This window comes from Pristis pectinata, chromosome 20 (genome assembly GCF_009764475.1).
Source record: "Pristis pectinata isolate sPriPec2 chromosome 20, sPriPec2.1.pri, whole genome shotgun sequence".
NCBI lineage: Eukaryota > Metazoa > Chordata > Chondrichthyes > Rhinopristiformes > Pristidae > Pristis > Pristis pectinata.
The window spans coordinates 21,692,299-21,711,451 of NC_067424.1; positions in this window are offsets into that span (position 1 = coordinate 21,692,299).

A 19,153-nucleotide genomic window follows, 5' to 3' on the forward strand; every position below is an offset into this window, starting at 1 on the left:
GTTTTTTACTCAGAGAGTGGTGAGTGTGTGGAATGGGCTACCGGCAATAGTGTTGGAGTCGGATACGATAGGGTCTTTTAAGAGACTTTTGGATAGGTACATGGAGCTTAGAAAAATAGAGGGCTATGGGTAAGCCTAGTAATTTCTAAGGTAGGGACATGTTCGGCACAACTTTGTGGGCCAAAGGGCCTGTATTGTTTTGACAGAATCAGACAGAATTCAGAAACAAATTGCAACTTAAGTAATAAAAATGCAGATATACATTCACAGTAATGACTATGGCTGGTGAAATATTTGAGTTAATTTTTTTCCTTCATGCTCGACAGCTCCAGGCACTTTTCGATTAATAATTCTTTGAATTTCTTTCAGATTTCAAATCGAGAAAAAGCTCTTCTATATGAACAAATACTTTTCTGATACAATAATTTTTCATTAACATATCTTTACATGTGAGGTCAAGGAAGCAAACTATAATGCAGGTCTCCCACACTATAATGATCTCTTGCTGGAGCCAATTGCAACATTCCATGTAGCTCAAGGGAAACCTCTAGTGGTGACAGCCAATACATTCACTTCCAAAGAGCTAAACCCAATCACTGGGTTAGCTAAACCATAATTTACTTTATGTAATCTTGATCAGATTTTTAAGCTTTAATGAAATGATATGATGAGGACATGAGAAAAAGCTAGTTAATATTTTGACCTCAAGTTACCTTGTCTTTTATTGATCAAACATTTAAATGTAATAGGTACATTGTAATAAAGTGAAGTAAGTGGCAGCTCTCATTACCCACTCTCCATCTGGCTGCTATCAGTTTGAACAAGACTTTGTGCATCTCCTGCAATGTTTGGCCTTGATCTAAGTTTTCACCTCTGGGTCTTCCTCTCCATAACGAAAGAATATCTGTTTTAATCTCCATGAAGAGTTGCATCTTTCAGTCCTTCTACTGTTGATAATTGTCTTTGTCACCTCTAGATCCGATTATTCCACTTTTCTCTTGCACTGTACTCTTGTGTTCTGCCTTCCACAAACCTAAACTCATCCTAATCTATGCTTACAATATCTTCTCTTGCATTACATGGCACCCATTTTGCTCCACCTCCCTCCCACTGCACCCCACTTCTGAACAAGTTTAAATCCCTCCTGGCAATGTCCTTCTTCAAGTCTATAAACTCCTTCAGCCTCACAATCAACCAAAATCCCACCTCTACCTCAACCCCACAAATACAATCAATCTAATATTCCATCTTGGGCATTTCCTTTCCACTTTATTTTACAACTGATGGTGGTGTCTTCAAACCTAAATCCTTTGCTTGAGGATTAATTCCCTTCCTAAACTCATTTGCCGGAGTAGGAGAGTCCCTACCAAGACCCTGGGTGTCTTCCTGACCACTGATCCTGCTATCAATGATCCTTTATTTGATAGGATTCACATATCCTCTCTGTGAATTGATAGCATTGTGCCCACCTATGGAAACAGCTAAGATTTATGTTGATAGACACAAGGAGAAGAAGAATCCTGTCAAGTCTCCACCTTATTCTCCTCCTTTAAGACCCTCATAAAATTCACCAACTAGGCCAAATATTTTGCTACCCTTCCTAACCTTTATGTATCAATATGTACATTGTTAAACATATTACAGAGATGTAAGGTCTAATAAAAATAAATATTGCAAACTTCAAATAAATATTGCCAGAAAGAAATTTACTGGGAAGAAATTGTTGAACACATCCTGACAAAGGTCATTAATCTGAAATGTTCTCTGTTTCTCTCTGCAGAGATGCTGCTTGGCAAGAGGTTCCAGTATTTCCTCCTTCTACTTCAGATTTCTACCATTTAAAATATTTTGCTTCCCTTATAAATTTACCTTATTAAAGACTGAGGAGAAATGTCTGGGGAGTTCTGTACTAGAAAATCAGCTTACTGTTTTGGGCAGTTAATGTAGCCACAGAGTAAATTGTGTTTGACCAGAGTATTAAAATTATCACAATAATGATAGACCTATATAAATTAGACTAATATACAGTTAATTCTGTTCTTTATTTAGACATTCCAGTTTCATTATCTGATTCATTTATCGAGTTCCATCCATTTGAAAAGATTCTCTTCAATGACACCGCTATATTGTTTTAAAAATGTGGATGCAGTAACAGCTGTACTTTTTTACAATATTTTGTTTTCAGTTCCAAGCATATTAGTACAGTTCTAATGGTACAAGTAGTAAAATAGCACAGGGAAGCCACAAGAGACTGCAGATACTGGTAAATGGAGCAACAAACAATCTGCTGGAGGAATTCAGCAGGTCAAGCAGCATCTGTGGGGGAAAGGAATTGTCGACGTTCCTTCCCCCCCCCACCCACCCCCCCAACCCCACCCCCACAAATGCTGCTTGACACGCCAAGATCCCCCAGCAAATTGGTTGTTGCTCCAATAAAATAGTATAGTTATCTGAGAGGCAGCACTTACTATTAATTATCTTCCCATTCATATTCTACTATGCAAATGGGATATCCTCTTTCCTCTAATTTCTCTTCTCATGACTGTCTTCTACTGTGCTGAGCCCCATACACTGTTGTACCCTGAGAGACTCATGCTCCTGTTTGGTGCTACTAAACTATTTTTTGTTTGGACAATAACATTTAATCAGATGAGCAGAATACTTTCAATGGCTATACAATGGTCATAGAACTTAAAACTCAGAATATGTGATGGGTTTGCATGTGGTACACACATATGTATACTCACACACACACACACACACACACACACACAAATGGACGTGCAACATCCACCCTGCTGCCCTCCCACGCCCCCACCCACACACACACAGACAAAACATCTACCTGCAAACTGTCAATGGAACTGGAAGAACCTTCATGAAATTTCTGGGCCACTTTTAGGAAAGGACATAGGAAAATTGTCCAACAAGCCTCTCTAAAGGCCATGACATCATTTGTGCTATCTTCCATTCTGCAATTCTGACTGCAAGTATTACCATTATGTCAATTGCCTCTTCATTTTCTTTGATATTTTCAATGTCTAAATTAAGTGGAAAAGCTGTAACCAGAACAGAAGAATCTAAAGGCACAGGCTTTACAGTACACTGATCGGAATCATTGCTTTGGAAACTTGTAACAGAAAAGGATATGTGTATTAGAAAGGATATAAGACAGGGCAACACACATAAGTGTTGTTATAAAGTCTGGTCTCTATGAAAGAATTCAAAATTTACTGTCTAGACAGTAAATGATTAAGGGACACCTCAACAACTTATCTGAAATAGCAAAGCATTTATAATAGATTCAAGATCATGTGCATTTTACTTATTTACATGTCCAATTATTTACTCGACAAACTCAATTGATTACCCTATATTGTAAGTTTGGTTACTGTAGGGTGTGGTAGAATGCAGAGTGGGGATAATACTCCCCTGTGTTGATTCAGTCAGTCAAGGCAACTCATTAGGATTCCCAGCTTTGGAGCTCTTACCTAGTGCAATACCTTGCTTCTGTGAAACACCCAGGACCAGTGCATGCACCTTAGTTTTCTTTTCATTGATGATCTACCTGAACGTATTGCACCCGATAACACCATACATTAAAACCCTTTAAAATGAAGTTAAAAATGAACAGAAAAAGATAAATGTTTATCTATTTGCTTCCGTCCTAAGTTTTCTCTGAGACTGTAATGAAGGTTCCTTCAAGACCCATTAACTTCAATATAATGTGTATTAAAATGAACTATACACATGAAATTACAAATATGTTAATTTCTTTGGTTTGCTTGTTTCCCACAACTTTAAGCCTCTCTACATTTCTGTACTTCAACATCCCAGAAACAGAGAATTGCTGGTGCCTCAACAGAGATTTGTGGTGCCTATTCCAGTAAAAGTTAGTGGCCTGGATTTTGCACAGCAACAACTAAGTTCATGGTTAAAAAAATACTTGCAGTCTTAATTATTGTACAAAAATGTCTCTCTGAACTGAAAATTAACCCTTTCAAGTGTGGAGTGTCATTCCTTCAGATTTTAATATTGTTGGAAATTTTAAATAAAGATTAAAAATATAAATAAGCTTTATCTTCCTTTTCCTTTTATCTCTCTCTCTTTTTTAATCACATCTTTTCCTCCCTCTCTAGTTTGCATTCCGAAATTGATTTGAGTTGAATTATCAATTCTAACTCTACTTGGTTCAGACTCTGCATGGCTTGAAAGAATTCTTCCTGGTTAAGGAAATATACAGTTCCTTGTTCTGTTCACTGTTGTGGATAGATCTGTAATCACTCCCAAGTTAAAGTGCAAAAGCTGATGAATAAATGTAAGTACAATGATTGGCTGGGACCATTCATTTGCCACTAACTGCAAAATCCAGGCCATGTTCATGAAAGGAAGATAATAGAGGAAGAAAAATACATTAATCTCTGAGAAAGAACAAAGATAAAATTGATATGGGAACAAGATTGAGAGTCAAATAATCTTTTAGTTTTTTGCTATATACTTCTTAGGATTTGAATTTTGTTTTTGATCAGACTATTTTAACCTCATTGATCAAAGTATCCACCTAAACTTATCCAAGAAAACTCTCTCAACAGATAAAACAAACAAAATCGTATTGAGCGAACATTAATTCCAACATATACTGCTCTCTCGCTTTATACAAAATACGAAATTACTAATATCACAAGAGTCGACATAAAATTGTAACATAGTGGTGCACTCCCATTAGGTTTCTGGGGCTTTTGATCTCCTTGAATCTCTGTTGAACAATAAAATGGAGACAGTCAGTTTCTCAGATATCAACTAAAGTTTAACTGTAAAATTACAATGAAAAATACAATTTTTCATGCTAATACTTCATGCTAATACATCCATCATTATTTAATATTTTGTGTAAGTAGTTAGGGAGATATTCAAAGAAGGATCTTGAATGATAATCCACAAAATATGAAGATATACTGTGCTTAATATGCATATAGCTGGACAAAGACTGGCTTTCCTTTTAGCTTGTCTCACCTTACCTTTACCCTTGGTAGAATTACTTAATTTGAATTTTTTAAAATGTTCTGATTTCCCTTCCATGCCTGACGCCCATGATTCTCACTAGTGTAGGTAGCACTCTGTTGCCTCATCCATATAATTATTTCCTTGTGCAAGTCCAGATTTTGAGTAAAATACGTTGCAGCCTTCTGGACTCAATATCAAATTCACTACCTTAGATAACTCGGTCTTTCTTTCTGTCTGTATTAGAAATGGCCATTTCTACCAGTCTTCTGTCTATGTTCTTGGCTCAGCTTTTCTCATTTTATTAATTTAACCTAGCCTGCTGTACTATTCCCACAGTCTTGCCATTAGCAACACATAATAGACATAATCTGCTTCTTAATAACAAATTAACCCAGTTGGTCTCACCGTATCAGATGGATTTCCCCCACTTCTCTTCCAATGAAAACTACATGCCTTTTTTTAAAAAACATTGATCCTTTCATTGGATTTTGGCTTCACTAGCAAGGCTATCATTTATTGCCCTTGAGAAGGTAGTGGTGAGCTCTCTTGCTCCAGCATTTGGTGGTGGGATCTCCCAGGGATATGGACCGCAATATAGAGAGTGAAAAAAAAACAGAATCCAGAAGGGGACAAGAAAGGTGAAGGTTGGGAAATAAACACAGAAGCTGCTAAAGAAACTCAACTTTTACTCTATCAGCACAACTAATTCCAACAAATGAATCAAAGATGCCAGAGGTCTGTTGGATCATTCACAACAATGGTCAGATTCCTTTATGAGCCATCAAGAGGACAGGATAGAATGAAGCTACCATGAAAATAATATTTATGGATAGCCCTCAGTGCATAGAATGATGATCAGTGATATAAAACTACTTATGCATAAAATATTACACACAGCTTAGTTCTCACCTCCATTTGTGGTTTGTGTGCTGCTGGTACCTGTTGAAATATATGGTGACAATCACCATGAAACAGTGACTGAAGTGGCATTTCTAAAGAGGTGTTCCCCTCTTTCCCCTTCAGCACAGCATTATCTTTGAACCATCTCAGTAGTCTCTTGCATAATTTGCTTCAGCACTCATTTAATTAATTTCATCACAGGAGGTATCATGAAAAGAAATGATAAGAGGATAAATTCCTCCATGTGGCTTGGCAACAGAAAATGTTGCATTGAGAGTGGCATCCAGTGAGGGAATGTCTGTTTAAAGGAAAGCCAATGGGTTCTCAATTAAGTTAGTGATGCTATACTTGTACAGAACCTTGGTTAGACCTCAACCGAATACTGCATTCAGCCTTCGGCTCCAAACCTCTGGAAAAAAACATACCTTTGGCAGTTCCAGACATTCACTCAGATGAGATCAGGTCCATAATGATTAAACTACAATGACACAGTGCATAAACTTGGCTAGTGCTCATTTCTGATTAGAAGGTCATCTGTAACTATATTTCTGTGTTTCTAGGAGACTGATTCATTTCCCACTTGGCTGAGCAGTCTCAATGTGGACTTACGTTGGTGAATGGCATTAAAGAAAACATATTATGCTCCACACCCTCTATTATTCCCAAAATAGAAAAATGCAATCTTTCTCAAAATCTCAATTCAAGATATGCAAAGTACAATCAGCCTGAGGATAGAAACACAAGGTCTTTGAACTTGTCTAATGTTTGTGTCATGGTGCTCCTTAAATTAAGAATGGACAGAAGGGAAGAGACAGGCATCTTGTTAGACTGGTGGAAAAGGGAATATGAAGAGAAAAGATTTACCCAAATATTGTTCTTCAATGCATAGGTAACAATTCAGCACTCTACAGCCCCTGTGCTGTGCAGATACACAGGGCTTAAGCTTGTAGGTACTTTTACAAGATGCTGAATACCTAATTCAAAAAGCCAACTGAATCCCAACCATGATGGACTTCATTCTGGTCTGCCTCCCTCCATTAATCTGGTCCACTTTTTAAATCAGGGCTTCATTGAAGGGAAGCAAGGAACATATCTGGCAGTTACAAAAGAAATCACAATTGAAATAGAGCAAAAGGCAAATTTATAGGAAAAGACATTCTGTGATTTCTCATTAAAAAGAGGAATTTTACTTCCATGTGCTTAGCTGTAGTTATAGACCTCTGTCCTTTCCCACTTCTCACAACTATGGTCTCTCCAAGTGCTGGGGCTGGGAGACAGATGCAGGGCAAAAAAAGGTGTTCAATCAGGCGTCAGCAGAAACTTCAATCAGTTTTTTGTAAAGCTTGATGAACGTGGTGACTTTCAATCAAACACAAATCCCTACTGGCATTATAGCTGCCTGAGGCATGCCACACACAGAACGTAGACTCACATCTGAGCATCTGTGGCATAAATCAATGCCTAGGCTCAAAATGTAAAGAGATTGGACATACACACAATTAATCTCACTTAAAGGTGAAGGAACCATATGTCAGAAAGCCAAGGTTAAGAGATCTCAAACAATGATGCAAGCTTTAGGGATTTGTGTTACTTGTTATCAAATATAATTCTCACATAAAAGTTTGATGAAACAAAAATGAGCAGGAATAATTACTCATTGAAGAGGTCTAACAAAATCATACATTAAATCTAATATAATTGGTACCTCCTGAAGCAAAATAGAATACTGTTGAGATCATAATTGTTTGAATAAAATATAGTACAGTGCTGGATTCTCACCTAAAGTAGTGGTTGTAGGCATTTTGGTACCTGTTAAAAAATAGGATGAAGCTTATCTTGCAAATGCTTTGGAACAGATGTTAAAAGGGATATTAATTATGAAGAAATATTCACCCTTTCCCGCAGCTAGAAAAATCACGTGATCTATTTTGGGATTTGTTGCTCCCCACTTCTAAACAATGAATTATCTGACTAAGTAAGTTCCTGTTTTATGGTTTTCTTCATAAGAGGCAATGATATCAACATACCTTCTCTGTGTGGCATAGATTACAAAGAGAAAGGGTCAAAGTTTGAGGATAACTCCAGTTAATATTCAAATCACTTACAGGGTTAGCTGTCCAGAACATAGAGTTCTATCATCTTACAGTATGGGAGGCCATTTGGCCCATTATAATCATCCTGGCTTTTTGAAAGAGCTATCCAATACTTGCTTTGGTGAGAAATTCTCTTAATGCCTCTCTGAAGCACCTTGAGACTTTTTTTTCTACATAAAAAGGTGTTAAATGAAACAGAGGTATTATCTGCTAACCATAAAAAGAACTGTATTGGTTAATTATTCATAGACACAAGCAGAAAACTTAAGGATGTCTGACTGGCAAATTTGTTTTGCTATTGGCTGCGCAATATTCATTGCAAGATACGATATTAAGCTGCTCCCCCTCTGTCCCTTTTCTCTCTCCACCACAGGATTTTCCCATCCTCCACCCAGAGTCCCGGCGAAGGATCTCGACCCAAAACATCGACTGTCCATTTCTCTCTATAGATGCTGCCTGACCTGCTGAGTTCCTCCAGCATCATGTGTGTTGCTCCAGATTCCAGCATCTACAGTCTCTTGTGTCTCCAGCTTGATTTCTCTGTCTGTCCGTCTGCAATATTGGCTCAGCTTACTTGTATTTTTTCCCCTTTTTTTCTTTATTCCTCTGGGAGTGGAGGACATGCCCAGCCTGTCCTGCTGGGCATGCCTTCCTGTATTTCACAACTCTTATATTCTTTTGTCCATGTTCTTTTGTCCATGTTTCCACCCTCTAACTGCTCCCATTCATTCATTTGCCAGATAACCTTGTTTACAGTTTACTTCCATGGTCACCCTGATTTTAGCCTATCTCAGTGCTGATGAAGGATCTTCAGACTGAAATGTTAACTCTGTTTCTCTTCCCTCAGATACAGCTGGACCTGCCGAGTATTCTCAAGAATCCTGGATATTATAGTTTAAAAGTTACTGGAAATCTTATCTCTAAAATGACAATTGTCCACCAAGGGAAGGAGAATATTTAAAGCTTAAAACTGGTGCTACATTTTCTTAATGGTACTCATTAAGAGTCGATGCCAAAGAAAATTTAACCATTCTGGCTGACTGATAAAGGAAACATAAATAAAATGTAGCGGGAAGCCTCCTCCTGCTTAAGCCCAACACAGCAGAGCATAACACAATACTTCAGCAAAGCAACAGCACAGTCCAGAGACTTACAGGAATGTATCCATTCGATGCCAAGAACATCATACACGTTGATAATTTGTAAAATGCTGAGGCTCTAACTGAATATCATTTCCAAATGTTTTTCTCCTGACTGCAGAAATGTTTGTTTGATCAGTTTGACTATACGAATATTGGAATGGGCGGGTTGGCTTCTGCGAAAAGGCTCAGCTTGTATCTACTGGAGTTTAGAAGAGTGAAAGGGGGTTTGAATGAAACATCCTGAGGGGTCTCGACAGGCTGGATGTGGAGAGGATATTCCCTCTTGTGAGAGAATCTAGAGATCATTGTTTAAAAATATGGGGTCACACATTTACGACAGAGATGAGAAGAATTTTATATCTCAGAGGGTTGTGAGTTTATGGAACTCTCCTCCTCAGAGCGTGATGGAAATATGTTGAATATTTTTAAGGCAGAGGTAGATAGATTCCTGATATGTAAGGTTATGGTGGATAGTGGGGAATACAGAATTCAGATTAAATCAGATGGCCATGATCTTACTTAATGGAAAAGCAAGCTTGAGGGACCAATCGGTATGCTCCTGCTCCCAATTCATATGTATGTATATTCATGTGATCCAAGGAGGAAGAACTTCCACCATCCAGGTTTTGAACCCTTGACCTCACTCAGTCTTCTTTTCCAGAAACACTAAAAATAATGGAAGGAAACTTTGTTGTCGCAAGCTTTGGGGCTTTCCGCCACCTATGTGCAGCTAGTCAAACAGAAATTAAGCAGTGGATTGCTCAGAGTGTGCTTGCACATCACCAGTAATGCAATAACTTCCCTTCCTGCACATCTGAAACTTTCATGGAATCACATCATAGAAAATTATGGCACAGAAGGAGGTCACTCTGCTTATTATATCCATAGTGGGCAAAAAAATACTATTCCCATATCCTAATTCTTGGTTTTCTATATTGTGGCATTTAAAGTGATTAACAAGCACTGACTAATTTTTTTTTGAGGATTACTACCTGCATCTGCCTTTCATTAAGTTAGTTCCAGACTCAAACTATTCTTAGGGTAAAAATGTTTTCTTCAACTGTCCTCTAATCCTTCTATCACGTTCCATAAAACTCTGTTCCTCTGATTATTGACCCCTCTGCTAAGGGAAATAAGTCCTTGCCATTCACCCTTTTCCCCTCAGCCTCCTTTATTCCAAAAAAAAGCCAGCCTAATCAGTCTCTGCCCATAACTGGATTTCTCCAGCACTGACAGCATCTCCATGAATTTCCTCTGTCCTTGTTTAACCCGTGTCTTTCAAAATAATGATTTCTACTGCCCTTCAAAATATATTCCAATTATTTGGCCACCACCGATGCTAGACTGAGTGCCCTATAATGACTTGGTCTATCTCTTTCACTTCTTGAAGACAATGGTACCACATTAGTAGTTTTCAAGTTCTAAAGCAGAGAGGACTGGAAGATCATGTTAGAACCTTTGCAGCTCAATGTCTGAATCACTGCTTCTTTCATGAGCTGGGATACAGTCAGCCTGGGCCTAGCAAATGATCCACTTTCAAAGACTTTAGATTCCTTAATATTTCCTCCCTCCCCATTTTTATCATATCCAAAATTTTGCACACTTCACCTTGGTATTAATAATTGCATCAGGTCCTATGTTTGAAAAAATAGATGCAATCAATTTGTTTGGACTCATATTCATTCTTTCTGCTCCATGCAGGTTGACATTGTGGTCTCCAAAAGGTCCTACTCTTTTGTTTTTACTCTACTATACCTTTATGTATTCATAGGACCATAGATTGGGGCAGCACAGTGGTGCTACAGGTAGCACATCTGTTTCACAGCTCCAGTGACTTGAGTTTAATCCTGACCTCTGGTAATATGTATGTGGAGTTTGCACATTCTCCCTATGACTTTCCCCTAGGTGCTCTGGTTTCCTTCCACATCCCAAAGATGTTAGATTAACTTGCTACTTTAAATTCTCCCTACTGTATTGGTTGTTAATGGCCAAGTATGAGAAATAAGGTCACAATGAAATGTGGCAGAATAGGATAGATAAGATGTCTGAGAGCCAGCCTGGATTTAATTAGCCAAATAACATCCTTCTTTATCGTAAGGAAATATGAGAATATGAGAGTTGTTGCAGCATAGGAGATCATTCAGCTCATGGAGTCTATGTCAGCTTCTGGAAAAATGATCTCCACATGGACCTGCAAATTATTCTCTCTCAGTAACTATCCTCTGGATGAAACTTCTTTCTCAAGCACCCCTGGAAGTGTTGCCGAAAATTTTATATCTGTGCCTTTGATCCTTGTAACATTCAATAACAAAACGGCTTTCCTCTTTACCCTCACTAAACTCATTCATGATCACGGATATCTCTAAAAACAACCTCAGTTTCTCAACCACAGAAATTCCTCATCTCTGAAATACTCTAGTAAACCTCTCCCGCACTCTTTTTTTGTACTCTCATTTCCTTCCTAACAGCTTTGCAGGAGTTTACTTGATTTTACCTGCTAATAACTTTACACTCATCCTCTTTACCTTCCCAATTTACATTTTAATTTAACACCTACACCTCCATGTTTTCTGCAGTTTTAAGCCATCAGTATCTGTAACGGGCTTTACTTTTAAGTCTTACAGTGGCCTCGGTTGAGGGGGAATTGGTTTTATTGTTGGGAACATGTTTGGTCTGAACCTTAATAGTTTTCCTTGAATGCCTCCCATTGCTATAATGAGGAATTATCTTCAAGTAGCTTTTTTCCAATCCACTTTTTGCTGAATCATATTCTCATCCTGTCAAGATTGGCTTTACTCCAGTTTAGAGCTTTAACTCTTGGTCTATGAATGTGCCAAATCTAACTAAATTATCATCTTTACCCCCAAAATGTTCTTCACTATCCATCTATCCAGGTTCATTTGCTAAAACAGATTCCAAAACTGCACCTTTTCTCATAGTGTTTGCTATATAGTGTTAAAGAAATGTCTAACCTATCTTAAGAATTCTGCTCCCACTGTACTTTTGTCACAGTTTTTTCTCTTGCAGTCAATGTCAGGAGAAGTCAAAATCCCCCCACTATTACCATACTCTTACTATTGCACCTTTCAGAAACTTGCCAATGAATTTGCTCTTCCACCTCTATCAAACTGTGAGGACTTAAACTCCTGGCAGTGCGATTGCCACAGTTCTTCTTCAGTTCAACCCCTATGGCTCCATTGCTTACTTTGGCTTCATGATAACAAAAGAGGGCCCTATGTCAGCAGAAACATGTTATCTCATATGGGATGTGTTCCACTTGTTTTATGGAGCAAGGAAGGAATGGGACATAGAAGGAAGCAGGACACAATACAGCAGGTACATGGGTAAATGTTCTATGCCTAATCATTGCTAATAAAATTACCGGGGTATTCCAGCTATTAATTTCATTTCCTTTAGCTAGGTTAACCATAATAAAATTATTATAAGGAGTTTGCTATATCAGTTAAATTAACATGAGGCTGGGCAACGTAGCTGTACGTATTGCCTGGTGAGGTAACATAAGTGGGTTGAGGCACATTATGATCGAATGGATATGGTTTTTAATGATTAAAATGGTGAAAGGTGAAAACTAGTTTTAAAGTTAATATCTGAAGATGCCATTAGCAAGAATAGAACCTTTTCTAACTTTCAGAATTAGTCCCATCAACAACTATTACACAGCCAAATAGAGGGTGAAATTTCCATTCTAGTACTGGGGATGTCCTATGATTAACAATTTTAGCTTAATTGCTGACACAGAAGATTCATTACATTCTCATAAATTTCATGATTAAAAGCTGTGCAAATCTGTCTATTTTTATCAAGCTTTTAATAACAAAGATAAGCAGGTGTTCTGGAGTTTCTAATTAAAAGAGGGGTATCATCATCAACACCACCATCCTTCCTGTGCACGGCTATCACTCCCACAGCCCCCACCCAACCCTCAGGTATCATCAGAAAAACATTTTCAATGGCGACAATGTACCCAGTCATTTTTAGTAGTCATGCTAAATGATAAGTCTGTGCCAAGGAATTATTTTTGTAAGAAATTATGGAAGAATTTACCAGACTGTTGGAGCCAGAACAAAGGGGTGACTTTCATTTCCTTCTCTGTGCATTGAATTCAGGCAAGAAAAACAATAGGGACTTTTCCCATGTCTAAGCTGACAGCTGGGAGCCTCACCCTTCCACACATACTGGGAAATAGAAGGTATGATGCACATGATTTTCCAATGATTTATTTTAGTGATTTGAATATCAAAATTGTGTTTTCATTCCACAGGAGAAAGCTCAGAATCTCTGCCCTAATCTATTCACTGCAAATCCAATCCCCTAATGGACATTTATTGTGCCTGGTCACAAAAGTTTTGAACCTGTTAAAGTCTAGCTGAGGATACTCCATACAAAATGGTAAATGAGAGAATGCACAGACTCAGCATCAGCCAAGGCAAATATATTCATAGCCAGACAGAAAAGGCTTGAAACTTCAATTAGTGATGCACATAGACACAGGTACAACTAGAGATTAAAGCAGAGAATGCTGAGCAGGTTAGGCAGCATCTACAGAGGAAGAAATGGTGTTAAAGTTTCAGGTGAATAACGTTTCATCAAAACTGGAAAAGGTGGAAATGAAACAAATTTTAAGTTTCAGAGAGATGAGGGAGGAAGGAAGGGAACAGGCCAGCAGAACAAAAGGGAAAGTCATTGACTGGGTAAAGACCAAGAAAGACTAAATGGAACAAGTGGTGGTGGTGCTGGCTGAAGGAGGGTGAAGAAGATATGTGTGGAAGAGATGGAAATAGGAGAAGGCAAATAAATTATGGGAGCATTCTTGATTCTCTTGCCTTACACCCAGTGCAAAACTAATATATATCTAATGTTATATTAAATGCAAAATGTTATAGTGAATACAAATAATTTTAACAGTACATGTTTCAGAATAAAATATTACTCGGTTCTCACCTTTAGTGTTTTTTTGTGTTTTTTTGCTACCTGTTAAAAAATAGGAGCAAAGTTACCTTGTAACTAATTTCTAGCAGTGACTAAAGTGGCATTTCCCAGCCCAGCATTATCTTTAAGCTGTTTTCCTCAGTTTTGCACTATCAACTATATTGACCATTCAGTACTCAGTCTGCAAACAATCATTAATGTAGCTTAACTTTAAAAAAGAAATAATAAAGCATAAAAATGCCTTCCTAAAAAAAACTGCTGAAAAATCTCAGTAGATCAAGCAGCTAAGGTCTGGAAAGAGAAGCTGAGTAAACGTTTCAGGCCAGTGATCTTTTATCAGCCTGGAATGCGATCTCTGTCTGGTCTGCTGAATATTTCAAGCATTCTGTTTTGTTTTAATTTCAGGTTTCCAGCAACCGCAGTATTTTGCTTTCATAAAACTTCCTTCATGGAAACTGGATTTCCTCCAGGTGCTCTGGTTTCCTCCCACATCCCAAAGACACGTGGGATGGTAGGTTAATTGGCCACTGAAAATTGACCCTAGTGTGTAGGTTATTGGTAGAATCTGGGGACAGTTGATCAGAATGCGGGGAGAATAAGAATGGGATGAATGTAGGGTTAGTGTAGATGGGAGGTCGATGGTCACCATGAGCTGAAGGGCCAGTTTCCATGCTGTATTCTTCCAAGTTTCCTTTGAAGGGGGACTGTTGGAAGAAGGGGCTATTTGTTTCACTTTTAGGGCAGTAGTTGATGGACATGTGAATCAATAATTAGTTTTGTCACAAAAGTTTAAATTTTTGAAATGTTTATGGTTTCCTTACACTTATACACCCACACGCACACACACACGCACACACACACGCACATATATACTTTTTTCATTCGTCCATTTATTCATTTACTTATTTATTTACTTATCTATTTATTTATCTATCTATCTATCTATCTATCTATCTATCTATCTATCTATCTATCTATTTGTTTATTTATGTATTTATTTTTAGGTTAGGAAGCATCTTACTTCAAGAGTACAAGTCAAAAATGAAGTAAAAGGGTTGTTTCATTTGCACAGAGAGTTGGTCAGACCCTATCTGAGTTTGAATACTGAACATCAGGAAGGTGTTTAGGTCTTGTAAGGGACACAGCTTCAATTAACCTGAATTACAACTGTGGGTGTGTTGTAAGGACAGTATGTATAAATCCTAAAGATATTTCCTCAAATTCAGTAAATTGTGGGTCAATCTCATGCAGAATCAGGAGGTATTTCACATAAAGGGCTGCTGATATCTGGAACTCTATCTGCAAAACACTGAATATGCTGAATAAAGCAAATACGGCAACATTGGGAATGACAGATCTTTATCAGTTAAGGACATTAATGGATAAAGAACAAAGGTAGGGAAATGAAGTTGACCCACAGAATAGCAATGACTTAAATGAATGGTGGAACAGGCTGGAGGGGTGGATCAACTGCTGCTCTTCGTTTGTTTCCAGGTTTCTAAGAGACAGACTCAAATCTAGAAACAGTTTCCTCTCCTCTCTGCACAGTCTCAACGGAAAGTCATGTTGAAAAGTGACATTGCAATAAAAACCTTTCCACCCTCTATTATTTTAAGAAAAGAAAAATAAATAAATCCTTTTTTCGCAATCTCTATTCAAGATATGGACACAAGAACAGGCCAAGGAAGGAAATGCATATCAATCATTAAAACTGGAGTCCATTCTTCTCCTGGCATTCCTTAAATTAACAGACTGTGAGTGGGAAACTGTTGGCAGAGTGATGCTGAGCTAATAGCATCAAATTATGAGAACTAGAATGGAAAGACTAGGCATGTGTTCTCTTGAATATTCAAGATTAAGCAGGGATTTAACTGGATTATTTAAAGGATTTGATTGAATTGATATCAATAAACTATTTTCTTTGATGGGTGAGTGAGTCATCTGAGAGTCAGAACTAGGCTATTCGGGGTGATGACAAAGTCCTTTGTCACACAAGTGGTAGTATGAATCTGATACCCTTCCCACCTCTTCCACACAGCCCAAAACAACCTGCTAAGGAAAACATTTCAAAACTGATCTTGATAGTTTTTTTGCTGGGAAAGGATATCGCAGAGTATGGAGCCAAAGCAGGTAAAAGAATTAAGAAAGCAGTCAGCCACGACATAATTGACTAGCTGAACAATTTCAATTGTAACATGAAAACATACCTTTATTCCTTCCTCATGTTTGAATTCAAGAAGGAACTTCATCACCATTTTCTTTGGGATAATTGGGGACAGGCAATAAATGCTGGCCTTGCTAGTGACACCCACAGTCCACAATATGAATTCAAAACGTAGAAAATTGCCCTTTTGCTCCATTATGAACAAACATATGATTTTTTAAAGAAATAGCATACCTGGAGGCCGCTAATTTCACAATATTGTTAATAAGTTTCTAATGGCAAGCAGGTTATACTGTTGTTTAATTTGAAAAAGGATTTCATTCTTAAGAGGTCACCTGGTGCTTAGGGAGAAGAGGGAGGTATCTGGAATTAGTCCACTTAATACTGGGGCTCAATCTACTGAGCTGTAGATCAGTTTTGTAAGTTGTCTGATGTAAGAGAAAGTTACCATTTGTATGTTTTTAACTAAAGCCCTCCACCCCATTACTCTGCAAATGGAACTGAACAAAGCTTGGCTACTGTGGTATTGTAAGCAGCGATCTTCTCACAATAACTCAACACAATTTAGATCCTACACTGTTATTTTGAGTATCTAATTAAAACTTCAAGTTAGCTTTTTCCCAGGCTGCTGCTTCTTATGGGGAGGTGATGCTGAATTCAGCGATGTAGAAAATTATAATTGTGAAGTATGTGAAAAGGCAGTAATAGAATCGTTTGCTGGTATTCATATTTTCAGGGTTGGAGTGGGGGTACCTACACTCTTCAGACTTGCAGACAGTGAAATAGTGGTCATGCCACCCATGATTTTACACTGCTTAATTTTAATGGGCCAAATTATCATGGATGAGGCTCATTGTTTATCGTACTCTCATAGAATTTTAATCTTAGTCAGTTAATTCGAAGAGCATCTGGGCCACTTATGGGTAGAAATCATAAGTTTGTACGCATATTGCAAATGGTCACACATCTTTTAAAACTTACATTATGGAAGAATACATTAGATGTATAAATAGTAATGGATTGAATATACGCACATCTTATTATCAAGAATGAGTGGAAACATATTTTGCTGTTTCGATTAGCATAAAACCTTCATCAATCCTCATAAAGATACATGTTGAGGAATCAGGCAACCTTTTCTTCCGTTGAGTTTAAGGTTTCCATTCCTTTTTATGCCCTGTAACCTTTTTACTGATAGTGTTTTCAAGGGAAATAAATCCCTCTCTGAGAAAATATAATAAAGTGTAACCATATACTCATGCCCAATACAGGCATCTGTTTCATATTCACAATAAATATCTATTGCTAATATCTATTGTTGGAATAAAATGCCTCACAATGCTGAGTTCTCACCTGTTGTAGTGATTTGTGGTATTTCAGTACCTGTTGAGAAATAGGAAGAAGGCAGCCTTGGAACTAGATCAATTAGAGCTTATTGTGAAAAGTTATTCACCCACTTAATCATGGTATCATATAATCCACAATTCCAGGACAGAGGGTGTATGACAATAATTACATTTTTCTGGAGCTAGAAATTTTGACCGAGGCTAAATAGATGACATTTTCCACAGTGACTTCTCTATCCATTACTGTTCAAAAGGCACAATTTGCCAGGATCTCTCAGTCAAGGGAGAAGTTCTTTAGTTAAAGGGATGCTACTCAACTTTCTTTCAATCTCTAGGGGACACACTGCTGGACTTGCAAAAATTCATTCATTCTTGTACACTAAAAGCATTGTTCTATATTCTGCATTACTTGTCACAAGTGTTCAAGTATATAACTTAGATTGGATCTGAGGGCAACATATGAGGCTTCCTCACTCAAACCCCATGTTGCATTACATTTATGGAGGAAGAAGAGCAGCAGGAGACTGTAATGGAAGCCAGATTGATCGCCAGAGGAAACTGATATAATTCAAGTCTAATCCATTCAGCACCTTGTATAACCCTGGCATATTTTGAGTCTTTTCCAAGAACTTTACCTCAGAAGGCTATGCTTTAGTCTTGAAGTGACCACTGTTCATTAATTAACACCTATACATCTAATACTGAAATTTACAGCATAGCTCAACAACTTATGGAATATTCTGTTTATTGGGTCCATGTTGCCAAAGTGAACATTTCCCACTTCCCAGCTTCTGGTCCATGGTCTTGAAGACTGTTGGTCTTCAAGAGATTATTGGGGTACTTTTACAGCTCTAACAGTGGCAAAGGAAGTGACCAACAGTACTCCTAAGACAGGTCAGTGCTTTTTTCTAGGGAGCAAAGGAGAATTCTGATGAATGATCCAATTTGCTGTGCACTCTACAAGGCAAAAAAAAAAACAGCTTTTTGGAAGAGTAACTCAGTTCAGACACATTGACAGTGTTCACAGTTGGACAACTGCCAGACTCTTCTGCATAGTCAAGGTGATTGCATCCACCTGTTTGGCATTATAAGTCCTAAATTCCTATTTTTCCATCCACCTGAAACACTTTTTTGCACATGAATTCACAATATGCAGATGGTTACATTGTCATCAGCCCACTACCTCAGTGCAATTTTAACAAAAGAGACAAGGCCTGGTATGGTTTCCAGGTGACAAGAGATATCCAGTACTCTCATAGATCAGTTCCACAGAGAAACATTACAATGCAAGTCCAAGTGAAGGCAAAGCCAGCCATTAGATTGCTCAGAGGATAGTTCTGATGTCCAGGTGGTCCTCAGGTACCTTAAGCCCATTCACACCATTATCTGGTAGACAATGGTAATATATTATTTGCTTCGTAACAGGTTTCACTTTGTGTCAATTATCAAGCAACATGATCAAGTCTATATCCCTTTCACTGTGTGTCCCTGAGCCATGTGTGTTGGGGATGCTGTGAATGTGTGATTGCCAGTGTGTTGCCAGAGCTCCTTGCA